This window comes from Falco peregrinus, chromosome Z (assembly GCF_023634155.1).
Source record: "Falco peregrinus isolate bFalPer1 chromosome Z, bFalPer1.pri, whole genome shotgun sequence".
Classification (NCBI taxonomy): domain Eukaryota; kingdom Metazoa; phylum Chordata; class Aves; order Falconiformes; family Falconidae; genus Falco; species Falco peregrinus.
Window position 1 is genome coordinate 43,196,513 of NC_073739.1, and position 27,419 is coordinate 43,223,931.

The window sequence follows — 27,419 nt, forward strand, 5'->3', positions numbered from 1 at the left end:
CTTATAATGAAAATTCAGCAGGAGTCAGGGAAGCTGAAAATTCACTGGTGGGTATATGTGGCATATAATAGCTATCACTGCACTTGGCAACAAAATTTACAGCAAAATATTTTGGTCACAGTCTTTTTTATTTTTATCATAGCAGATAGCTCTTAGTGCATTTAGCATACAGAAATATTATTGTTACACAAGTATACGGTTTTGTTATCAGATGTGATACCTGGGGTGTCAATGGTAACTCTTACCCAAAAATTTGGTAGCTGTTGTTATCCCCATTTCACATATGGATAATGATGGGAAAGAGGATGGGGCAAAAAAGGAACGAAGTGGCTTTCCCAAATCCACAAAGTTGGTAGAATCAAACATACTGATTCAAGAGTCCTTCCTGTTCTTTCAGCAGTAAAGAGATAGCAAAGCATCTTATTTTACAATGAAGGTACATGTTAATTGTAACATGAACTCAAGATTTAGAAAAAAGATATATGAGATCTAGAACACTCAGATAATTAACGATCCTTTGCAACCTGTAGACTTGGATGAAGATCAGAGCTGAAGATCAGGTTACCCCCTTTTCTGCATGTGTCTACAGGCATTTTAAAAATCGGTGCCTGATCATTAGTGTCTGTGGTTTGTTCAGTGGTCACAGTGTCATGCCTAGAAGACAAAGATCTGATCAAACCTTCAATGAATTCAGCAGAGGTTTTTCCATTGATTAAAGTGAGAGGAGTGCTCTTCTAAATGAACATAAAGGCTGAACTAATCTCTTCCCTCATAGGTCATTCTAGCAGGTCAGGCCTGGAGCACGCTAGTGGGACAGTATGCTGAAAGCTTGCACTGTTTCATATTTCACTGCAGCAGTTCTGTGAATAAGTCAATGAGTTCACTCTCTGGGGCATTCAGTCTAATAGCTTTCAAGATAACTAAATTCACTTTATAAATTAATTTATAGCTGGAATTTTAATATCTTCAGCCCATCACCTATTGCTTTGTTCAACAAATTGCATAAGGAAATCTGCCCTTACTGCACTACAGAAGTGGACATACTATTTTTAAAAAACAGCTGGGAACAATTTTCTTTTTTCCCTCCTACTGGCTTCTTTAAGATCACTAGACAGAATGTTTGAAAAACATAGGTAAAAGAGGGGGAAAAATTACTGCTGGCAAGTGCACTGAAATCTGCTCCAGGTCATGCTTGAGGAACTAGAGTCTGACCTTGGCAAGTAAAGTAACAAAAACATGGTAGCAAGGTTAAAACTGAAGACCTGGTAGCACAAATGAGACACTTTTGATGTTTGATGTTTTTATGGTCCTCCAGTGTCTAACCAATAGGATTAACCTGCAGGATTCAAAGAGCAAAGCTCAGCATCTTTATGTCAGTTTGGTGATCTGTTCTCCCCAGCTCTGTCACTGTGGACTTTTACCAGATGTAACCTGCAGTGCTCTCAGCATTTAGCACACACATAGAGATTAATCTTCTTTTTACTCTTGTACTTCTCTTGTGCTGCATTGCTATCTGGAAGCTTAAACCAAAGGCTCTGGAAGACCCTTTTGAGAAACTGGATGTCTCAAGAAATGAGACTTTCTGAGCTTTTCTAAAGAAAGCGCTAAACAGCATGGCACGTCTCTAAACATATAAATGACCTTTATTTTCAAATCTTTGCAATCCTTTCCTTTTCTTAGACTGGTATCTCAACATGGCTATGACAAGTAAAAGAAAAACAACAGATAAGAAGAATGCAGATGACAGTTAATGATTTAGGACACCAAAGATAAGAGATGTCTCTAATAGGTTAATAGGCAACATTATGGCAGGTGAAATTTGATGCTGTTAGAGATAAAATGATGTATAATTGGAAGAATAGTTTCTTATTCTAGTGCACTTCCTTTACATATGAAATAACTGAGGAAAATAAAGATGAAACGTTATGGACTTTGGGCTGTAATGTTTCAGCAGTCAAATGTAAAAAAAAGGTACTATATATTTAATTTCCATTGGTATTTGGAATTCCTATTTAGTTGCATGATACAAAGAAAATGTGCTTTATCATATTCTATGTGGTAGAAAAGCCTTTTAATCATAGGGTTGGGAAAAACAGGCTGGTCAGATGAGCATGAATCCATGTACAGAAAATTATTTTATTAGGAAAAGCTGAGATTCTTTACATTCAAGAAAGAAACAGAGTAGAGCATTTTGATACCTCTGAGGTGTTATCATGAGAATGTCATAAGAAGAAATCACATCTCTTGTCACTGATTGCCTATAAAGTCCTATGTTTTCCTTCTGTGACAGATGCAGTAGACTTGAGAGAGACAAAAGGAAGAAAAATAGTTTCAAAGCAATTGGAAAAATCTCTAGGTTTACAACAGAGTAAGCAAGTCTGAATATGAAAGGTCAAGATATTAATGAAACATAATAAACTACACTTATCATTAGCACTTAATGATGTTGATTATACTTCATGGACACATAACAGATCCACAACCAAAAGAAGTACCCTTTACTTTCTCTCTCATATCAAAAGTGAGCTTTTTTTCAAAAACTGCAGAATAAAGATAAGGAAATAAAGAGGCTATTGCTCAAAGTTTGGATGGGGCCTGAACCAAGAGATAACTATCTGATGCTCATCAAACCATTAGAAAAATATACTTTCTTAGCCATTTTTTGGCTTTGTAAAGTGAGGAATGGCTCAGGGCTGTGGTTGCCAAATATTGTAGTCAGATGCAGTAGTGAACATTTTCTTCCAGGAGATGAAGGCCTGTGGCTTACTTTGTCAATGTTCCTTTATTGACATAAGTTGGTGGATGTTTACAAAAGCACAGAAAAGGATCTGTTGAGGTTAAGGAAATTTAAAATTTAAAATATAGTTTCATTGAATTAGGTTTCATAAATGTTCTTTCTTTCATATGGTTCTGATCCAATACATCCTTGTCCCCTTGAAAACAAAACTTTTAACTATCTGTACCTCTGTTAGACTTTTAAATGTACCATCATCCAGAGGCATTCCTAAAGGTAGTTCCATAAGCACAGCTATTTGTATTTTTTCCTGCTGTTCTCAGCGAGCTCTATTGTGTTGATCCCTTTTTCTTTTTACCTTAGCTGGGCCCCGATTACCTGCCTTTCTGTTTGAAGTTTTCCCTGCAGATTTGAAAGCCAGAGGTGAAGTCTTTCTGAAGGTTTCTGAGCCAGTGAAATTAAGAAATTCATTATCCGTTTCACTCAGGAAAGGCATGACCAGGATGAAAGCTTTCCAGTCACTGCATTTTGTTTCAGCGGGGACATTTGAGCCAGAATAAGTTACTCCACAGTGGTCTTGGCTGTCTGCTTTCCAACTGACATGGGATTTAAACATTGATTAGTTGGAATAGGTGAGTTCAGTAGTCAGAATTCTTCACATCTGGCAAATATGTTTGGCATTTTTGGGAATGATTTATGACTTCGATTGCCTTATGTTTGCCATTTGTTCTTGATTAAAAATCACCAGGCCTGTATTTTAGTGTGGGAAATCTACTGTTAATGCAAAAAGAGTGGGTAAGAATGGTAGATTTTTGGTATCTAATAACTGTTGAAAGAAACCTGATTGTTGATAACGTCAGCAGCAGTTTTGCCAAATGTGTATTATTACACTGAGCACAGGTGAGGTAGTCACCAAAAAAATACACCTAATTCTATGCCACTATGTGGATTTCATCAGTGTTTTTGTGCTTTTGTTACAAGTGTTGATGTTCCCTCCCTATGCTTCTATTTCCGTTGTACTTTTGATGGTCAGTGATGGATGGAGCAGAATCTCTTTAGTTTACAGAGTCATTCCCATTAGTTTACAGAGTGAACAGATGTACCTCACAGTTTTAGGAACAGGCAGTTACTTTAAGGTGTTTGCTTTTCAACACCACAAAAAGCAGCTAGTTCTTCAAAAGTTTTTAGGATACTCTTAGTATTCATGCTTAAGCACAGACAGCATACTGTAAATTGTTAGAGGATGTGTCAAATGTACTATAACCTGTAATAGCTTCATGTTCTGGGAGCTTTATACTTCTTTCAGGGAGTATGACTATTTTAAGCAATACAATAAAAATACTAGCTTTAGAAATCTCAGCTCCCAATGAAATGCATGTTAACTGTATATATGAAGTGCATGGAAACCATATGTTCTGCTTTCTCTCATAAAAATGACAAGAAAGGGATGTAACTTTATATATATATTTATATATATATTTATATGTTAAAATTTCATGGCTTAACTGGCTTTGTGTATTGTCTCCCAACCAGCCTTCAGAAATTCATTTTTGTCCTTGTACCTCAAAGACCAATTGGCTGGTAGACAGAGAGTCTTGTGAAAGCTGCAGATAAATTAATAGCAGAGAATGGGCCTCCTCAGACCATGCCTGGCTGCTCTTGAAATCCTTCTGAAGCCTGAATTATTTGTATTGAGATAGGCCAAAACTGAGGCCTCTATGAGTCAATTCTTTGTAACAGTTGCCAATATTTTTATACCTGAGAGAGCAGCTTCATTCTTTATTATTGCTCAGGAATCAATACTCCCATTGCCCTCACAAAATGCTATACAAGCATTATTGGCATTTCACTTGGCAGTGAAGGGTATCAACATCAATCTCACCAACTGCACACTTCACTAACCTTACTCTACTTCTCCAGCACAAATTTGTATTCAGTTTGCACTGTGGTATCCTGCTTGATTTGAATTGGAATCCTTAGTGAAGCCCTGCCACCTTCTGAGATGAGGAAATGGAAAGACATCATTTAGCCACAGGTGAAAACAGTTTCCTTTGTGTCTGTGCATATGTGAGTGGGGGTGGGTGGGGTAAATGGAAGCTTTGAATGTGACTAAAATATGATTTTGAAAAAAACACCCCCACCTGCCCCCGAGCAAACAGCATTGCTACTGATAGACCCACTATACAGAATCAAATCTATATCCAAACAGCAGATTCTGTTTCACGAAGCTACCATGGGGTATGTATAGGGTAGTTTTTCCAGACTTATGGAATCCTTTTGACCTAAGACCTCCTAATTCACGAATAGTCCTACATGTTGGAGATAAGTGATATATGGCCAAACAAATGAACAACACTATACTAGAGCAGAAGAAAGGCTCTTTGGAACAGCAGCCACATTTTGCTCTAATTGTGTACAGCTGCACGAGTCTGATATGCTAGTTCAGTCACAAAGATTTGCATTCAACATGTAAATTCAGCTTTAAACATGCAATTTCTAGATGTAATCTAAAATAACACCAGAATTATGGCAGTTAGAGCACCACTAATTAATAATCTCTTCAGTGTATCTGCTTTAAAACAACAACAACAACAACATGCTCTTATTTTGCTTCCTTCTCACTTTTTGGTGTTGAATCTGTGTACATTTCCCTCTCTTTTATGATTAAAGCTCAGCTTATCCTCAGGCAAAGATCTAATAAAAAAAACCCACAAAACCTTAATCAAATTATTTTTGTTCTGAAGGGCAGGAACTGTCCAAAGTGCATTTGAACAGTATAGATTTGTGTCTAGGTGAATGAGTGTGTGCAGGGTCATGATATGCTGAGGTTATGTGTACATGTACATTCAGGAATTTTTGGATTGTGTTTGATTTTGTGAGATACACAGCTGTGAATTTCTCACTGGGAGGGAAATGTTTGACTTAGGGGTTGCTGCTTGTTACAGCTTCCTGATACCAGCAAGTGCCAAGGACATAATACCTCCCCAGTGCTGTTTTTCCATCTAGTCCCATCTCATTATACTGTTATCTTTAAAATGTATCAACTGAGTATTGATATTCCATATTTCATTTGAATCTAAACTTGCTTATTTAACAAGTTTTGATTTGACTTTTCTTCAGTCTACATTCAAGCATTTTTGGTGGCAAACAATTCTTCTTAACTACGTAAGACATTACAGTGCTCCAATAGGCAATTTATTAATATTTATATGGAGGTGAAAACCTGAGGTTTACACTGCACCACTTCTAAGACAGTTGCTCCTAAAAAGTAAGCCAGGTATAAAAATTATCTCTGGCAGGAATAATTGAATAGGACGCAGAAAGAGGGATGAATAAGTGTCAGACATAGGAAAGTCTCTCTCTGATTATAATACTGTTAACTGAAACAGCTAAGAAGTCCTACCACTAAGTAAACAATAGGAGGATATGGAAGGGAGAGGAACTGTAAACATCTGTCTGTAAAACTCAAGCACAAAAATAACAAAAAAGGGCAAGAAAAATATCAGTAGCTTAAAATCTCTTGTGTACATCTGGCAGACCACTAATTTTCCATGAGTTTGGATTGCATTATTATTATAATTATTATAATTATTTAAAATACATGCTTGTATAAAAATAATATTTTTACACATAAAGTAAATAAATACTAAAGGCAGCAGCATGGTAACGGTTACTGTTAATCTTCTCTATTTTTCTTAAGAGTCTGTATTTACTGTAGCAGTGCCTTGTATGTTTTAGAGATAGATTCTATCATTCCTCTCAAACTGTTTATTTCTAAATCCATAGACCTGATAAAGGAAATGTGATAGAAGACTTAATTATTTTTTTTAAATTTGCAGAAACTTGATCTAGCTTTTAATTTCACTTTTAAGCTCTTTTCCTCACTCCTCTATAGCTCAGGAACCTGCAATGTTCATTCAGATCAACTGTAGATGTGACCAGTCAAATTATTCATCCCCTCAAAGGAAGCTGCAGGTGCCCCACACATTGTGGTGTTAGTTTCTAGGACTCAAGGTACTATTGTACTTTCAGCATATTTGTACAATGGCTGTAAAACAGCAGTCTTGACATAAGCCCACAAATATGTCTGAGAGCTATTTCCTGGCAACATGAAGAGTCATGACAATGCTCTTCATGCTTCATTGCATGAGACTTTTGATAGCAGTATAGTATTGCACATAGCCATAGTCCTGTCTTACATAGTAATAAAAGGTTCCATCTCTGAACTGCTTTATGACAAAGTGAGGTGTTTTAGTTCTGCAAGATTCCAAACTGCAGTTTGCAGAGACATATACACTTACCAGTAACAGCAGTGTGAACAGAACACCACCACTACAAATCTAAACCAAAGCAGAAGCCTTAAGATGGATGCTTATGTAGATATTTAGGTTCATAAACATTTGGTCAAATTTAGAAAAGCACCAAGATGTTCCTATATAGCCCATTTGAAGTTGGTACAGGTATGGAGAAACAATGAAAAATGGAACATTAAGGCATTAGATTTTAAAATTCATGGCTTAGGACTCTTAAGGAAGAAATTCGTAGAACAAGTCATTTCCATGCCTTTTGGTTGACAAGAATACTACTTTTTGTCATCTTTCATGGGGCCACTCCTGAATGAATTGGTTATTTTCTGGTACATTATACCAGTATATCTGGTACATTATTTTGGTCATACTGTTGTTTCTTTGAAAAGAAAAAAATTCTTCTTGCTGAAGTGATTGTATCAAGTAAACTTCAGCAATTGATTACAGCTGTGGTCTATTCTTTTCTCAAATTGTAGTTCACATTCTGATTGATTTTGGAAATTTTCATAGCAATCAGAATAAATGGTCTTACGAAATGCTGATATAAGTTCTCTTATGTGATAGTATTCCCTATGACTAAACATAACATCAAAACTGAGAAGAAAAAACTCCCATGTTTCTTGAGAAGGACAGTTCTCATTCCTAGTCTGACAGCCAAGGTGCATTAGTATGAAGCATTAGGACACTCTTCTCTCACTGCCTTCTCAGTCTCTATGCAGAGGGTACTGATCGGTTTAGATGCTACTATTTTTTCACTGTGGTGATTAAGTCAGCAGTTACAAAAACTGCTGCAGACTGTCAATAACAGTGTCTGAGAGAACAGACATCACCTTACAGACATGCATGGTGAAATACCTACTGCTGTAAGATCTCCCCTGCTGTTGAACAGGTATGACTTTTCACAAGTCCATTCATCATAGTGAAATTTCCACCCCTGTACAAGCTAGGACTGAACATGGAACTGTTTAAATGTGGACCCTGGCATACAGGTCTTCATGGCAACTCAAAGTCACAATGGATCATGGATTGGTAGTAATTGGTAGTGTGACATATTTTGTTACATTTCTCTTATTTTCTTTTGCTTTTGATGGAAATGTGTGATTGGGTGCAGAAGAATTCCCCAAATGGTGGCCTGACTGCTGCGAGACCTAATTGTCACAAGACTGCTTCTTTTTGGCCAGCAGTTTCTCAAGTTCTCCCAAGAAGGGCAGAAATTGTACTTGTCATTTGTTCATTTTTTTTTTTGTAGACTTGTTACCCAGCTGCTTTGTAGCAAGTACTTTGCAATTGCTTCATCTCACTGATCCTGGTAGGCTCCTAGAACATGAACACCTGGCATCTCTGTGCTAGGTTCCTCTCAGGTCTACAGCCATTCAGTTGCAGCACTGCCTGGGTCTTGTATGACACTGATCCCCCAGGTCCAGACAAAAAACAACTGCTCTGCACACAGATGTTACCATGCAGTAAACTGAGGCAGGATACTGTGTAGTTAAAATGAATTTCTATTTTTCTATACCAGGCAGTGTGATTATAGAGTTAAGATTGCAACCCACAGCACGCTGTAGCCATAAATACAAGCTATGGAAAGTTTGGATATGTAGTAATTTTGAAAGTTTAAAGTATATACAACAGAATCAAAGAATCACAGAATGGTTGGGGTTGGAAGGGTCCACTGGCAGAGAATCATTTAGATTAGAAAGGACCTTTGAGATCATGAAGTCCAACCTTTAACCCAGGACTGCCAAGCCCACCAGTAAACCATGTCACTAAGTGCCACATCTATATGTCTTTTAAATACCTCCAGGGATGGTGATTCCTGCACCTCCCTGGGCAGCCTGTTCCAATGCTTCACCACCCTTGCAGTGAAGAATTTTTTCCCTCATATCCAATCTAAACCTCCCCCGGTGTAACTTGAGGCTGTTTCCTCTTGTCCTGTTGCTTGTTATCTGGGAGAAGAGACCCACACCCACCTGCCTACAGCCTCCTTCCAGGCAGCTGTAGAGAGCAATAAGGTCCCCCTGAGTCTCCTCCTCTCCAGGCTAAACCACCCCAGCTCCTTCAGCTCCCCATAAGACTTGTGCTCCAGACCCTGCACTAGTGTTGGTGTCCTTCTCTGGACACGCTGCAGCCGCCTGCTAAAGCAGGTTCACCCAGAGCAGGTTCCACAGGATTGTGTGCAGGAGGGTTTTGAACGTCTCCAGAGAAGAACGTCTCCTCAGCCTCTCTGGGCAGTCTGTGCCAGGGCTCTGTCACCCTCAAGGTAAACAAGATTTTCCTCATATTCAGATGGAACCTTTTGTGCTTTACTTTGTACCTGTCATGCCTTATCCTGTCACTGGGCACCACTGGAAAGAGCCTGGTCCCATTGTCTTGACAGTCACCCATAAGATATTTACATACATTGATGAGATCCCCTCTTCAGCCTTCTCCAGGCTACCCAGGCCCAGCTCTCTCGGCCTTCCCTCATGAGGGAGATGCTCCAGCCCCCCCACCCCCTTGGCAGCCCGCCGCTGGCCCCTCTCCAGTCGCTCCCTGTCTCTCCTGAACTGGGGAGCCCAGCGCTGGGCACAGCACTCCAGGTGCGGCCTCAGCAGGGCAGAGCAGAGGGGCAGGACACCCCCCGCACCCGCTGGCCACGCTCCTCCTGATGCAGCCCACGCTGGCAGCGGCCTTCTTGCCCACCAGGGCACACTGCTGGCCCACGGGCCGCTCGGTGTCCTCCAGGCCTCCCAGGCCCTTCCCCGCAGAGCTGCCTGCCAGCAGGTCAGCCCCAGCCTGTGCTGGTGCGTGGGGTCGCTCCCCCCCGGCGCAGGACCCTACCCCTGCCTTTGCTGAGCTTCATGACGCCCCCCCTGCCCCACTGCCCAGCCTGCCCGGGCCCCGCCGAACGGCAGCGCAGCCCCCGGGGTATCAGCCGCCCTCCCAGCGCTGTACCACCAGCAAACTCGCTGCGGGCACGCTCTGCCCCTTCACCCAGGGCGCTGGGGGGTGGGCTGAGCAGGACGGGACCCGGTGCTGAGCCCCGGGGCACAGCGCTGGCTGCGGGCCCCCAGCTGGGCTGCGCCGCTGGTCACAGCCCTCTGGGCTCTGCCATCAGCCAGGTCTCAGCCCACCTCCCTGCCCACGTGCCCAGCCCACCCGGCCTGCGCTCACCTGGGGCGGCTGTGGGAGACAGGGGCAAGAGCTTTGCTGAGGTCAGGGAAGACAACATCCACCTCCCTCCCCTCATCCACCCGGCCAGTTGTTCCATCATAGAAGGCATGATTTCCCTTTGGTGAATCCATGTTGACTACACCAGATAACCTTCTTTTCCTCCACATGTTTAGAGATGATGTCCAGGATGAGCTGTTCCATCACCTTTCCAGGGATACAGGTGAGGCTGAACAGCCTGTAGTTTCCTCTTCCTTGCCCTTTTTGAAGACTGGAGTGACATTTGCTTTCCTCTAGTCCTCAGGCACCTCTTCCATTCTTCATGACCTTTCAAAGATGACGGAGAATGGCTTAGCAATGACATCTGCCAGCTCCCTCAGCACTTGGGGGTGCATCCCATTGGGGCCCATGGATTTGTATGTGTCAGGCTTGTATAAATGATCTCTAACCTGATTCTCCTCAACCAGGGGAAAGTCTTCCTTTCTCCAGACTTTTTCTCTTGCCTGCACAATCTGGGATGCCTTAGGGCCATCCTTGGTAGTAGAGACTGAAGCAAAGGTGGCATTCAGTACCTCCACCTTCTCTGTGTCCTTTGCCACCAGGGCATCCACCTCATTCAGCAGCAGGCCCACATTTTCCCTAGTCATCCTGTTTTTTACTGATGTACTTGAAGAAACCCTTGTTGTTCCTGAGATCCCTTGCCAGATTTAATCCCAAATGCACCTTAGCCTTCCCCATCTCATCCATGCATGTTCTGGTAACATCCCTACGTTCCTTCCAAGTGGCCTGTCCCTTTTTCCACCTTCTATAAACTTCCTTCTTCCCTTTGAGTTTTTCCAGAAGTTCCTTGCTCATCCATGCAGGCCTCCTGCCCCCTTTGCTTGATTTCTTACTTATCGGATGCACCAATCCGGAGCTTAGAGGAAATGATGCTTGAATATTAACCAGCTCTCTTGGACTCCTCTACCTTCTAGAGCCCTAAACTGTAGGATTTCTCCAAGTATGTCCTTGAAGAGGACAAACAGCTCTTGCACATACCTCTAGAAATCTATGATGGTAAGATATAAAGTTTTATATTTAGATTGTTTTAAGGTGTAAGGTATAATTGTTGTTTTGGATTGTTTTTTCTTTCTCTAAACTTTGTTTTCCTCAGCTGTATAAATTTTTCCTTGTTTATTGTACTCTCTGTGATCCTTGGAGACATCTTTTTGTGCCTGGTCATGCCTTTTTTTGATAACTGCAGTTATTGTTTCATTCCTGCAGCTCTGTTTCCATAATTCCTATTCCAACTCCATGTGCCCACTGTGACTCTTTTCCCCCAGTGCCCAGCTTACACATCTCTTTGGTCTTTCTCTCCATCTTCTCTATTAAATTCCAAGCCTCCTGATTTTCACCTTAGTTTCTGTATCACCCTTGGTTTTGTCTCTGATCACTTACTACCTGTAAATCCTGCGCTGTGTGTTGGTGTTCCCCCCTTGCAATAGGTTAATGCTTCTGAGGGTGTAAGTTCCCATGCTGTCCCCTGAGCTGCCACTCAGTACCCTGAGCGCATCTCTACCCCTGTTATCCCCCCAGCAACTGCTGCTGCAGCAGGATCTGAAGTTAGCAACAAATCAGTGTGATATAAAAGGCTTATTTGAACTACAAAGACAAAATCATTATGGAAACGTAAATTTTACTCGGGTAACCATGCCTTTCTGCTGTCTCAAAGCTGTAATCACTCTCTTGATTTTTTCACAAACTTTACATAAAAACTTTTATTTATGGTTTCATGGTATATGACATTTAAGACAAAGCTTGAAGTGAAAGGGATTTTGGTAGGCAGTTTTTTTCTGCTAGCTTAGTTAACTTCTGATTTTTTAAAAGGATTTACCCAGCTCATCCACTGCTAAAATAGCAGCTTTATCTTATTTATAGTCTACCCAAAACCTTTCTTTCACAGTAATGTAACAGAACTACTTTGGTCACTTGTGTAAATTTGAAGCTCTGAGTAAAGGCGGATCATATAAAAAAAGTTCAGTTAAAAAAACATAAAAGCATGGGGGAGGGCTTGCTTCACCAATAGAACAAAAATAAACCAGAAATAGTTACTTTTTTAAATGGGAATTTACAAATATCTAATAGAAAGTTGTGTGACCTCCAGCTGGAATGGGATGTCATTTCACAGGTACAAGGCCTTCAAAAAGACAGGAATTCTAGAAGCAGATGCATTGAACCAATGCAACTTCTTTTACAAGGCAAACATAAACTGTGAACCATATGCCAGTTAGCCAGCTCTCACTCCATGCACACATCCGTCTCTTTTTCTACAAAATGGGACAGAAGCCTGAAAAAATATGAATCCCTTTACACTTTTGTGTTAATGGTGGTCATGTAGCTATTACAGTGGTGTGGGCGAGAAAGCCACACAACTGCAAAGACAAAACAACTCCTTTCAGGTTACAGAACCATGTTCTTTTATTTACACCTTCTAGTGCCACTTGTAAAAAGAAATCAAAATAAAATTCCTTCATTTGTGACAACAAATCAGATTTGTTGTCTTTCATAAAAAGAATGAATTTTATTAAAGGATTTAAAAAAGAAAGCTAATCCAAAAAGCTCATAAACTAGTTAGAAGATATAGACCTAGTGGTGTTGCTTGACAGCCAAGTGAACATGAGCCAGCAGTGTGCCCAGGTGGCCAAGGCGGCCAGCAGCACCCTGGCTGGTACCAGACACAGTGTGGCCAGCAGGGCCAGGGCAGCGATGGTCCCCCTGTCCTGGGCACTGGTGAGGCCGCACCTCGAACGCTGTGTTCAGGTTTGGGCCCCTCGCTGCAAGAGGGACGCTGAGGTGCTGCAGCGTGGCCAGAGCGGGCAGCGAGGCTGGTGCAGGGTCTGGAGCACAAGTCTGATGGGGAGCGGCTGAGGGAACTGGGGCTGTTCAGTCTGGAGAGGAGGAGACTCTGTTCCTCTACAGCTCTCTATCTCTCTTCAGCTGCCTGGAAGGAGGCTGTAGGCAGGTGGGTGTGGGTCTCTTCTCCCAGATAACAAGCAACAGGACAAGAGGAAAAGGCCTCAAGTTATGCCAGGGGAGGTTTAGATTGGATATGAGGGAAAAAATTCTTCACTGCAAGGGTGGTGAAGCATTGGAACAGGCTGCCCAGGGAGGTGCAGGAATCACCATCCCTGGAGGTATTTAAAAGACATATAGATGTGGCACTTAGTGACATGGTTTACTGGTGGGCTTGGCAGTCCTGGGTTAAAGGTTGGACTTCATGATCTCAGAGGTCTTTTTTCTAAACTAAATGATTCTATGATTCTATGATTTACCAAAATACTGAAAAAGATCACCTAAAAGCAAGAGTAAGATGAATAAAAATAAGAAGTGATTAAAAATTTTCTTTTGAAAAATTTGTGAATAAATCAGGTGCTATTTTGATATGTGCAGTCATTAATAATGTATCTCTGGTTTGGCTTCTTGAAGGAAGGAAAAAAAAGTTTTCCTTTTTAATCTGTCTGTCTTGTTTTCTAAGGAAATTACTGGTTTATGCCTGAAAGAAACAAGTGCAAAGCAGGAAAAGAGGACCTAACCGCCTTCTGAACAATTTTTTCATTGACAGACCCTGTTTACAGAAATAAATGTTTTTAGGATGGATTCCTTCTACTTGCAGGTGATATTTTGGGTTGTATGGGGCTGATTGTGATGGCATGAAATGTGAGAAAGGGAAAAGAAACAGATGACTCCTAATGTTGTTTGCATCTAGCTCAGTGCTCATCTTCAAATGATTTTGAACTCAAACCATTCAACAAGCATCATGAGAACAATAGTCTCTTTGTTTTTAGAGTCCTTTTAGCTTTATTGTGGAATAATTTAATTAAAATACATTTTTATTGCCATTTTACTGTCTCTGCCCTCTCTTGTTACTGCTTTAATTTCCTGAAAGAGAGATGTATGACATCCTGTGGGCATCAATGGTAGCTTTCAATCGTCAGTTCGTGTTCTTTAAAATCATTTGCATTTCATGGAAAGGACTTATTGTAAGGAAATAGAAACTATTATCTGATGTAGAGCTGGGGGGAAGAATCCTTTCTTTTAAGGCACTCTGGTTTTGTGCTGATATGGCTGAGGGAGTGAAATGGAAAGATCATGAACATGTTTTATTGAATTGTTTTTTTAGGAAGGAAGGTTGGTCCTGGGTGAAGGCTGGGAAATTGGGACTTGGGGGATCTTACTCAGTCCCCAACCTGTCATATGTATGATTTGCCATGACAGTTGTGCTAAGGTAGCTCAGTGATTTTCTCCTTAATATTTTGTGTCTTGTTTGTTTAAACTCTTAAGTTCTTCCAAGCACTGTCCACATTTACCAGCCTCATCACCCTGTTGTAATTTACTGGGATATCACTTCGGACTGTGTTTTATCAGTTTCTAGACATCTAGCAGCTGTGACAAATGTCTGTGATGTGCATGCATGCACCAAATGCACAGTAAATCAACATGGCATACATTGAATCTCCATGTCTTAGACCTAGCAATGCTGGTTGGTCTGCCTCATGCTATTGTCAAGTATAACATCCACATTTCTTTAGGACCCAGCCTGTCTTGGAAGCTTTATATATTTCAGTCATAAAATAACTATTTCCCACTCCCCCCGCCCCCCCCCCCCCCCCCATCTGTCATGTGTGTGGTGCTCTGCCAATTGCCCTGAGAATGGTGCTGCCACTCACTTTCATTTTTTTGATGAACTGAGATGCCTGTAAACACAAAGGAGTCACAAGGAAAACTGAGATTTACATAGACTGAAGATTGTTAATTGCAGTAACCAAAACCTCGTTACGCTTGGGTTTTTTTGAAGAACTGATGGGAAAGCCAACACCCTGTAGCTTCATTGTTGTAGAAGCAGCTTCCTACTGAATGCTCATTTAATGCCATATCACCAGATTCCTTCCAGTGGGAGCAGTTTCTCACACAGTTTACAGTCAGTGTGGTAGCTCTGACTGATGGGGACTACAAGAACTAAGGGTGTGCCTCACATCAGATAAGTCTGCATACATTAATGAGAGCTGGAATTAATATATTCCTGGATAGGCTTCTCCTTCAATAGAAATTAGTAAGTCTACTTATTCCTAAAGATTCAGTTGGATGTCTTTTAGTTAGACTTGCTTAGAGAGCGATACAAGTTTACATGCAGCAGTTTTTGCATGTCTTGTAATTGCTGATTTTTAATGGTGCAGAAAATGAATAAAAGTAGGCATACAAATGATGAATGCCTGTCCATTTGACATACAGTCATTCAATAAAGGTTTCTGAATCATATCTGTCATTTTAAATCTGGAGTTTCTTAAGCATGTAAATAAGACTGTCAAAAGATCCAGTCACACTTCCTGCCAGCTGGTGACAGACAACCAGGGTTTTGGTTTTTTTGTTTTCCTTTGTTTTAGTTTCTTTGTGTGGCTCGTTGTTTGTGGGTTTTTTTGGGTGGGGGTTGGGGTGGAGGGTGGGGGTGGTTGGTGTTTTGGGTTTTTTTGGTACAAGTACTTATGTTTTTCAAAATACCGTATTTGTTTTTTAAAGTACTGGGGGATGAATACCTCAAGAAGACATCATGTCTTAGGACTTTCCACATAAAGGTGTTTGATTCTGGCTTTGATTTTGATTGAGATGTGAACACAGGCAAAATCATGCATAAAGTGTTTTGTTTATATCCAAGAAACTTGGTTGACTTCATGGTATGATTTGTGGTCTTAAGGATTTCTACTTATTTTTTTAAACTAAATTGATTCTATACTTGGATAAGATATATAGGTCCTGTTAGAGATGCTTAACATCTGCAGTCCATCCTTTGACATTTACTGAAGGATCTGTATTTGGTATTTTTGAAAAGTCAGATAATTATTGCTTAAGGCTCTGTAATAATGGTTTTGAAAACAAACAAAAAAAGAGTATGCATTTTTCTCTGCTCTTTCACAAGATTAAAAATGGAAAAGTAAAAAGGGCTTTTCATAGTGTCGGCCAGCAACCAAGTACCATGCAGCCGCTTGCTCACTCCCCCTCACCCAGAGGGATGGGGAGGAGAATCAGAAAGGAATGTAAAGGTCAAGGGCTGAGATAAGAACAATTTAATATTTTAAACAGAATAAAGAGGTAAGAACAACAGTAATAACAATAACAATAATAACAAATAACAATAATAACAAAATGGAAAGGTGGAGGGAAAAAAAAGCGTAAAGCAAAAGCTGCACATGTAATCAAAGCAAAGCAAGGAATTCATTCACCACTTCCCATGGGCAGGCAGGTGCTCAGCCATCCCCAGGGAAGCCGGGCTCCATCATGCTTAACGGTTACTCAGGAAGACAAACGCCATAATGCCAAATGTCCCCACCTTCCTTCTTCCCCCAGTTTATATACTCTGCATGATGTCACATGGTATGGAATATACCTTTGGCCAGTTTGGGTCACCTGTCCTGGCTGTATCCCCTCCCAGTTTCCCATAACCCTCCAGTCCTCTGGCTGGCAGGGCCCAGGAAACAGAGAAGTCCTTAATTTAGTATAAGCATCACCCAGCAACAGCTAAAAACATCAGTGTGCTGTCAACATTGTTCTCACATCATAACCAAAACACAGCACTGTACTACTACTAGGAAGAAAATTAACTCTATGCCAGCTGAAACCAGGGCACACAGCCATCTGCAGTGGTATCTGACACAGGATTAGTTCTAGCAGTCAGACTGATAACAACATTTACATAATGTATGAGGTTTTTTGATTGAAGGCAAGGTTATTGGATTGCTTCAAACCTGTCGGTGTTACAGTCCCACACCTGAAGAACAGCAGGCACAGCACCAGAGAAGTGGTGTTGATCATAATAGTGAATGACAGGCAACAAGAGTGTAAAAATCACTGACCTTTTTAACATATTTAACTATTACAAGTGTTAATGTATAAATGGCTATTATAAGCATTATTAAACATGTATGTGGACTTTCAGTGAATGATCATGGTAGCATAATGATTTAGTCACTACTTTTCTTTCAATCATGGAGCAGGGTGAGTCCTCCTGTGCCTCTTGGCATAGTAGTTGAAATATTGTGCTACTAGTAACATTGCCATCACAGCAATATTGCTCATGTCCCGAGACATTACCTTGATAAAATCAGTCTTTTTAAGTATTCAGTTACATATTAAATTTTATATGTAACGAGACTATAGATAAATATGTTGTCCTTTAATCAGCCTGGGTTTTTTATTGAAGGCAGGTAAAGAACAGCAGTTTAAGCTCCTGTAAGTATGAAGACAGACTTGAGGAAAAACAGTTTCTTGAACATTTGAAAAAACTTCTTCTGTCTCCTGGATCACTGGTAACTTTTAAAATCAAATTCCAAAGTGGCTTTGATTTGTAAGGAGCAAGGTAGGAGAAAGCATGCACATTGTTTGTAAACACATCCCAAGCAAGGACATTTCTAGTGTGTGAGGAAACAGGCATAAGTCTATGTATGAGAGTGTCAACAAAGAAATGTGGTGCCACCTGCTTTTAATAGTTTCTCTTTCTTCACAAAGAAATAGATCTGTAGGTAGAAGCTGCAAAAAAGGTGCAATGAAAGATGGAACCAAAGGCTAGGGCTGCTCCATACTAATTGTATACCATACTAATTGTTAACCACACAAATCTGCAAAAGAACTGAGTCACTTTTGCAATCATTACTATTATTTTAGTGGAATATCTGCCTTGATTTTTTTCTTGTATATTTATTACTTGTAAGAATTTTGTTATTCTGATTTGCAATTTGAACATATATTCATGCCACATGTTTGGTTGTCTTAGTCACATAATTTCAAATCATTTATTAAGATCTACCAAAATTCTGAAACCAAGAAAATAATAAACTTTTATTAGTGGAAATGATAAGAGGAGATATTACTTGTGATCCAGCTCATGGAAAAATCTGAAGTACTTCAGTGTGTGAGGACTGTCTGAAGACTCACAAGTAACAAATACTCTTATCAGTTAAAGTAGTTCTTTTTTTCTGTACCCCTTTGGTTGTCACAAAAACCAAGTAAGTGTCTTTTGCCCACTGGCTTTTGTAGTTGCTGTTACCGATTTTTACTAGACAAGTATTTTCCCCACTTAGCTTCTTGACATAGACATTGCTAGTTTGCACAAATGGTACAGGTGTTGGTCTAGTTCATGGACAACCTGAACTAGATCTTAACAGTTGAGGTTTTCTCCATTGACACCATTTAGTTTGAATCAAAAGGCTTGTGGTAGTTTGCAGTTCCTTGGTCAGGATATCAGAGATTTGGGGTTTGAAGGTAGGGAGGGCAAAAATGTAGTTAGAAGGATTACCTCCGTTGGTTTTTACCACTTCTGTGTGTGATTTGTGTAGCTTTAGGACTAGATATTGAAAACATGAGACGTCGACTTGAATTGTGACTGATTTTGGCAGTCTGGGAAATTCTGCCTGGAATGGTTTGTTGCTTCTGGACAGGCTGGAGGTTTCTGATTTTTGTTTATGCAAGGTGTGCTGGGAAGAGAAGGGCAAAGGTATTAGTCCCTGTAGAACACTCTCACTTTGATTCACATGCAGCTCTGTTGTGTAGTTTTTTCCTTTGTTTTGTCTGTCATTTTTTCCCTCTGCTTGTGTATAACACTATGTTGTTTCTCCCGCTGTGCCCATTTGCACATTGAATGCAGTCCTTGAGAGCTGATAGTTTAACTGCAATTTTCTTTGTTTCCCTCTTTCTGAATGGTGACACAGTGGAGTAACCATTTTTTTGGCAGCAAAGGCAATGTGTGCAGGTGAAGGCGATTTCTTCATTTTAGAATTCATGCAGTAGTATATAAAGCAACACATAACCTTTCCTTCATTCTCTCTTTCCCACCCCACCCCTTTTATTTTTTTCTGTGTCTGAATTTCCCTTGATTGTTTGGATTCCCACCCCACCCCCAACCCTCACCCCGCCTTTTATTTCCTAAGTGATTTTAGGGAATAGAGCTTATATCCGCAATCTTGGAGTACCTAATGTGTGCCCTTTGAGACGTTCCTTGCTGTTAAACTGAAGATGATGGAATTATTTAAGCTTTTTGCATCAGTGGAAGAAGGTCACTCCACTTCACCTGCATTTCCCCAGTGTGATCCATGAACAGAAGGCCATAGACTTCTTCTCAAGAATCTTTTAATTTTGGTCATTGGCCTCAAAGACATTTTTGAATGTGTTTCTGCTTTGTTTGTTTTGGGTTTTTTTTTTTTGTTGTTGGTTGGTTGCTTTTTTGTGCCTAAGCCTCTGTGCTGTTGGCATCATGACCATAATATTGAAAGGAGCCATTTCTGTGTTGGGAAATTCATTTTTATAGAAAATATGCTAGTTCTAAGTTTGCTAAGTATTTCATGGAAGTTGCAAAAGAGAAGTGGTTTCATTAGGGAGGTTATAATCAAAATGGACATGATATAGCAAGTGAGGATTTTGATGATGATTATTTACTACAGAAACATGAGCACATGTATGGTTTTCTAAAGGAGAGTTCTTTTTTGTAAGGAAGGTATCAGTAGGAATTCAATGAAGAAAAGATGTAAAGAGGAGGTGGGAAAAGCAGGTCAGCAAGTCTGTGACAAATACTTAAAATTCTGTATTTAATCTCTACATCATTTTATCTCCTTTTTTGTAAACTAGGTACCACTAATAGAGGTATGAGAGACTTTCTGAAAATTTGAGGCACATAAATGACTAAAGATTGCACACTGATGCAGGTATTAGAGTATCTAGTTTTTTTGGCATGGGCTATTCAGAGAAATGTGTAGCTGAAAAGGTGAAATCAGAAATGAATGCTAATACCGAACAATTCAGTATGCTTTATCTTCTGGCTGAATAAGAGTGCTCTGCCCATCTCTTCCACCTTACCTGGTTATATGGTATAATTTCTGCAGTGTGTACATGTGCATGCATATGTGGCCCTGGGGTCCAGGGCCCTGTAAAAAGAAGAAATGTTTAGGGCACTTTGTGCTAGCCTGTGTTAACTGTTCCCAAGATAAGTCCTTGTTTCATGTTTCTGTCGTGCACTTTACCCAGGTAAGCTGTAGACACAGGTGCACAGGTTGTTCTCCTTGCTCTCACTCCAGGGCTTTCCTGTGAAGAGACTGTACAATTAGCATAAACTGGGGATTACACTGTCATGTGAACAGATGGACATAAGGCATTGCCCAAGTCAGACTGATATAATATTAATAAGAAGCCATCAAAATGATCTGTGATGAATATATAATGCTAGAGCTGCCAAGCATGTTAGCCAGAAAAGCCAGTGCTTTGCTTCAAATGCATGTGGCCCCAAATCTGGCTCTGCTTCTCAGCTCCCTTCGTAAGGTTGTAAAAACTTGCTTGACTGCCGACACTGATCACCATCATCCCTAAGTAGTATTGATCTTTTACTGTCTGCCAATCTTATTTATACTGCATATACTATCACCACAAAGTCTTCTGTTAGAAAGCTTTACTTGAAAATAAAGTATTAGCAGTTGGTTTTAAATTCTATCAAAGTCTAGTATCCACTTCCTAATGCATAGTCTTCCATATAACGTACGATTATTGCCATGAAATACCACCAACCTGAATACATACCCTGGGGAAGGGAAAAAAAAAGTATGAATGAAAAATAAATGCTTGTTGTGGTTTAACCCTGGATGGTCATCAAGTACCACGCAGCTTCTTGCTCACTCCCCCTCACCCAGAGGGATGGGGAGGAGAACTGGAAAGGAATGTAAAACTTGAGGGTTGAGTTAAGAACAATTTAATAATTGAAAGAGAATAAAAATGGAAGAATAATAGTAACAATGATGGCAAGAACAGTTATAATGAGAAGGGGAAGGGAAAGAATAAAATCCAGCAGGAAAGGAAGAAAGGAACATGTGGTGCACGACACAGCTGCTCACCACCCACCAACCGATGCCCAGCCAGTCCCTGAGCAACGATCCGCCCACCCTGGCCAGCCCCCCAGTATATATACCAGGCATGGTGCCCCATGGTATGGAATACCACTTTGGCCAGTTTGGGTCAGCTGACCTGGCTGTGTCCCCTCCCAATTCCTTGTGCCTCTCCAGCCTTTTCTCTAACAAGGCCTGAGGAACTGAGAAGTCTCACATCAAAGCCAAAATACAGCATTGAGCTAGCTCCTAAAAAGAAAATTAACTCAATCTCAGCTGAAACAGGGCAATACCATACATTCTTTTCTTCACTGTGTAATTTTTTGTTTTGTTATGATTCTTTAACAGTCTTCAGAAAGGGAAAATGTACTGTCAAATGGAAGCTGCAGAGAAAAAAATGTCTAGCTATATGTGCTTCTATGTGTCATAAAGTTGAAAATCTTCCCATTTTTACCCCACAGACCATGAGCTTTGGAAAAGAAAATTACTACAGAATAAATTCCCCCTAATTCACACATATTTATTTTTTTTAGTTCTTGTAGTACATATGCTATACTTCAGATCAGAAATTTGCTAGTGAATTATTCCATTGATGTATCTGCACACCACAAGCGTATTTTGCAAATTTCTAGTTACGCTTACCAAGTGTAAAATGAAGCTAATTCTTTTTGATGTATTATAGGTTTTACATTGGAAGAGTACCATGAACTATTGTTTCTAATTTATAGTAGTGAATGACAGAATTCCATTATGATGTTTTCTATCATGATGCCTTTCCATAAAACCAAAAGAAATAAGCTAGATCACATGAACAAGACTAGATTCTTGATCAAGTTGATCAGAGTTAGTCGACTGATCAGACTTTGAACTTTCAGGTGTAATGGGCAGCCCTGCAAAATTTTGAGTATTACCATAAAGCTGTTTCTCGAACTTATGACAACAACTGGTATTTGCAGTAAATTATTTTTTTGTTGTTCTTGTCACTGTAATATAGAAACTGACTTTCTCAGGCTGCATCATCTGCTTTTTGTTCTCTACAGGGTAACTTCCTTCTGCCCTTATTGTCAGTTAATCTATAAGATGGTCTAAATGATTGGAACCTGAGTTTTCTGGATGTGCTTGTAATTACTGTTTGAGGTTTTCTAAGTTATTAGGAATAAATGCATTTATGATTTCCAGGGAAATTAATAAGAGTTTGTGACTAAATGTCTAGCTTGTGATTTCTTGGCAGGAAATAGAATTATTATTTTATGTCTCATGCAAGATACACTAACATTTAGTTATTTATTAGGGAGGTATTACATTTTGGATACCACTGAACCTCAGAAGTTCCAAAAGGCCTTTTAATTTTGTGACCTTATGTTCTTCTGCTCACAGCCAAAGCCAAAAGCAACACATGCCCAGACTTAAATTTGTGTGGAATTTAATCATAAGTCAGCTTTTGCCGTTCAGTCTGTGAGAGGAAATCTTCTTCAAATAGAATTAGAAAAACTCCACCCAATCTCCCAAACAGACTCTTATGAAGGAACAAATTCTGAAGAGCTTGTATTATTTAATTAATGAAAATGAAGGTCAGTTAATAACACTGTCAAAGCCAGAGAGAGAGTCTATATCAGATTTAAATTTCATTTGAGGCCTCCTAATTACAACACATTTGGTAGAAAACCAAGTGTGTGACTTGTTCTAGAGCAGAGATCCACACCAGTTTGTCTCCCGGACTTGATGAGAGCTTCTGAAACACGTAAAGCTACATCTCTAGTATGGGATTCAGCTGGGAGCTCACCCATCTTCTGCACTTATGTTCATTTGATGGAAAACCCACTAGAGAGCACCAGTAGAAAGACCAAGCTATTGCTGACCTTTAGGCAGTGTGCTCTGTCAAGAAACTATGGAGTCTGGAGGGTATGGGTGTAATAACACAAACGTACTATAGGGTCACATTTCTGTGCTCAAATCCCTGGGTCAGCTGTTGCGTAGTTGAACATCCCTGTCTAAGGTGATAGGTGGTCACCTTGATTCATCACCTATTTTTTTGTGAGACTTGCAGCAAAGTGCTGCTATGTTGACTTTTGGCTGGAAAGCATGTGTCACTACATGAGGTTATGGGCATCACAGAGAGCGAGGACTCTGTATAGCCTGGATTTAAAACCAGAGTAATCACAATAAGATCCATATTCTGGTAATGGGAATGTATGAACCTACATTTTTTAAACACTGCAGTGTAACAAGGGGAAATATGGTGAAAAATAATCACGTTCAACCTGGAGAGAAACTAGAACAGAAAGTGCATAGGTTCTGTGGGTATCTTGGGAAAACACTGATTGGGAAAGTAAAATCCTACTTTATGTTATCCCTTTCTCTTCACAGTTATGACAGGTCTAATACAAACCACTTCTTCAAAACTTTGGGATTATCCACTCCTGAGGGACCAAAATAATATTCTATTTTAGATTTAGCTCAGGAGCTGTGTTTAGTTAAGTCCCAGATTTTTCTCTTTATTAGTCTCTTTGTCAGGCTGAAAGTAGCAAATATGCTGTGATTATTACAGATCAGCCTCTAAGGCCATTAAAAGCACACTAACATCAATATAAGAACTAACTAGAATAAGAAGGTATTTTAACTTGGAAACACCCAGTTTTCCTAAATCAAATTCCAAAGTTGCTCTCAGTCTGTCCCAAAGTTGTCTCAGTCTGGGTGGGCTGCTGTTTCTACACGCATGCATGTAGGCCAGGGAAAGGCAAAGAGGTGTAGAAGGGCCTGACGTGGAAATCTAATAAATGAAATAGTCTTACGTGATCTAAGATGCCAGGCCCATTTGCAAGGCCTGGCGAGCTGACTTCATTACTGGCTGCCTCAGGTTATCTGGGTAGACAGTGACAGATCATTTTGTAGGGCCTGAAGGGAGCCAGAACAGTCTGGCTAGAAAAACAAATAAACCCAGGCCTGAGACTGAGGTTAAAAAAGATTTACAAGGCTCACTGGTGCATGTGGTCCTCTCAGAGAGGATTCTGGCTGCTGGCCCTGTATGGCTACCCTGTTTCACATTTGCTGCAGTCTGCAAAGCAAGTGAATTACTTTCTTCCGATTGCAGGAAGTGTTTTGTTTTTGTTTTTGTGTTTTTTACTAACATCTGCACTGTAAACAGGCAACAGATCACATATACAAAGACAAAAGAGAGAAGGGAAGGGCCTTTTACTAAAAGATCACATAAAAGAAAGCATAAATCTTTTGATGTCTGACCTTTCAGTCATACATTTCCAGGGGTAGTTTAAATAAAACAAAACTCATCAAATTGTTAAAAGTTATGTTTTCCATTCTGCATAAAAACAAAAGGCAACTGCTCTTCTAAGTAAGATAGGGAAAAAACCATGCAGAACCATTATTTTTAAAAACAAAACACATGAAATCTACTTAATATAAATAAAAAAAAATTCTGCGTATTAGAAATTAAAAGCATAGAAACTTAGAATGGGTTAGTTTGGAAGGAACCTTAAAGGTCATCTAGTTCCAACACTTCTACCATGAGCAGGGACACTTTCCACTAGACCAGGTTGCTCAAAGCCCCATTCAGCCTGACCTTGAACATTTCCAGGGATGAGGCATCCATGGCTTCTCTGGGCAACCTGTTCCAGTGTCTCACCTCCCTCACAGTAAAGAATTTCTTCCTTATATCTAATCTAAATCTACCCTCTTTCAGTTTAAGGCCCTTATCCCTTATCCTACCACTACATGTCCTTGTAAAAAGTCCCTCTCCAGCTTTCTTGCAGGCCCTCTTTAGGTACCAGAAGGCTGCTATAAGGTCTCCCTGGAGCCTTCTCTTCTCCAGGCTGAACCCCAACTCTCTCAGCCTGTCTTCATAGGAGAGGTTCTCCAGCCCTCTGATCATCTTCATGGCCTTCCTCTGGACTCGTTCCAACTGGTCTATGTTCCTTTTGTGTTGGGGGCCCTGAAATTGAATATAGTACTCCAGGTGGGGTCTCATGACAGCAGAGGAGAGCGGGAGAATCACCTTCTTTAAATCTGCTGGTGATGCTTCTTGTGATGCAGACCAGGATATGGTTGGCTTTCTGAGCTGCAAGTTCATGTTGTGGGGCCATGCTGAGCTTCTCATCCACTAACGCTCCCAAGTCCTTCTCGTCAGGGCTACTTTCCACCTGTTCTTCACCCAGCCTGTATTTCTGCTTGGGACTGCCATGATCCAGGTGCAGGACCTTGCACTTGGCCTTGTTGAGTTCATGAGTTTTGCATGGGCCCACTTTTCAAACCTGTCAAAGCCCCTCTGGTTGATATGCCTTCCCTCCAGCATGTTGACTGCACCACTCAGCTTCATGTTCTTGGCAAACTTTTTGAGGATGCACTCAATCCCAGTGTCAATATTGCCAACAAAGATGCTGAACAGTGCTGACCGCAATACCAGCCCCTGGAGAATGCCATTTGTCACTGGTCTCCACTTGGACTTTGAGCCATGGACCACAACCCTTTGTGACCATCCTACCAGTTCCTTATCTACTGAGTTGTCCATCTGTCAAATCCTTGTCTCTCCAGTTTAGAGACAAGGATGTTGTGTGGGACAGTGTCAAATGAAAAAATTGTGCAAAATGTATTTGCACAAGTCCAGATATATGATGTTGGTTGCTCTTCCCTCATCTACCAACTCTGTAACCCTGCCATAGAAGGCCACCAAATTTGTGAGGCATGATTTTCCCTTAGTGAAGCCATGTTGGCTGTCACCAATCACCTCCTTATTTTCCGTATGCCTTAGTATAATTTCCAGGAGGATCTGCTCCATGGTCTTGCTGGGCACAGATGTGAGACTGGATGGCTTGTATTTCCCTGAGTTTTCCTTATGTCCCTTTCTAAAAATGGGGGTTATTTTTCCCCTTTTCCAGTCTTTTCTTTATTAAAAGAGCTTTTAATTTAACCTTAAGCAATGATGGGCAGTAAAGCTTATCTGCTAACACAAGTTAGAATAAGTGAAAAAGGTCAAATGAAAGGTCTAATTATGGTGGGGTTTTTTTTTTCCTTCATCCTGTGTAAGATCCAGAAAAAATAATAAAACAGACATTAGTGATAGAGAATGTTGGATGGTATGACTGGCTACTCAGTTTAATTGAACTCTTCTGCTGTTGATTTCTTTCTTCTCTTTCAGAGTGTGTCTACTCTGACATATTTTGTAAGCATCAAAAAAACATGCTCTGTGTCCAACTTCCATAGGGGCTCACTCAGAAGTCAATAGAAATTTAGTAGCCATCATCCCTGATTACAAAGAACACACCGTGAGGAAAACATGAGGAAAAATTCAAAGGAAAAAATAACAAAAATAGTTGTATTGCATGTTAGAAAAAATATGTGTGTTTTCCTTCTGAACAATTTGTATAATGGTTGCTGACACCATTGATGTTTTATTCTCAGAAATGGGGAATTTTGATCTAGAGATGCATGCAGTGCTGTTTTTCAAGTGTAATTGCCTTTTGATTCTAGATAACAAATATATTCAGCTGAGAGCCCCTGCTTCACTTTTCTGTTACTGAATAGTCTTTCTCTCATCTGGTGGATTTATGCCTGTGTTTGGTTCAAACAAGCAAATATGGGATGGTTTGGCATACTGAAGCAGATAAGGTTTAACAAGTTGTGTGCAAAAGGCAAGATCTGGAGAAAATTCTTCTGTTGCAATATTGGCCTTCTGAATGTTTACATGTTTTCCTGTTTTTCCTAGGTCCGCATATTTTTTCCTTTAACTAGTAGGAATTTTAAGAAACAAAAATAAGTGAAGGAAGGCAAACACAGAACTAAGTTCTTTGAACCTGGACTCTTGATTCTCCATTTGAAAAAAATAACAGTAGAGACCTTGTAACTGATAGGGACATCTAGACATAGCTAAAGTAAACACAATAATACATAGCAAGCAGCTACTATTAGAACTGGATGGAAAGGGCTACAGAAAATTTAGATCAGTTTGTTGATGAAAAGAATGACACTTCTAAGGTGCATATCTTTTGAAAACAAAGGAGGAACCAAGTACAGCAAAATCTCATCTGTGCAGAAACAGCATTAAGAGGGACATATGCTATTGATTATGATCTTGATAACATCTAAGAATGTTTTCCTTTGGAAAAAGCTACCTCTAAGATCAGAGCTTGCTGCATTCATCTGTTGCCTGAATGCGAGTAGTATATACTATTAGACAGCCTTTTAAAAGAGCTTCTTGGTCTCCTTCCAAAACTGGAGCATGAGCAAAATGGCTGGATGTAATAAATGGATGAACTGGTCCTCAAGTGATTGGACTGAAGAACTAGGTGCTTAAAATGCTTCAGTCCAATATCACATGTCTGATGA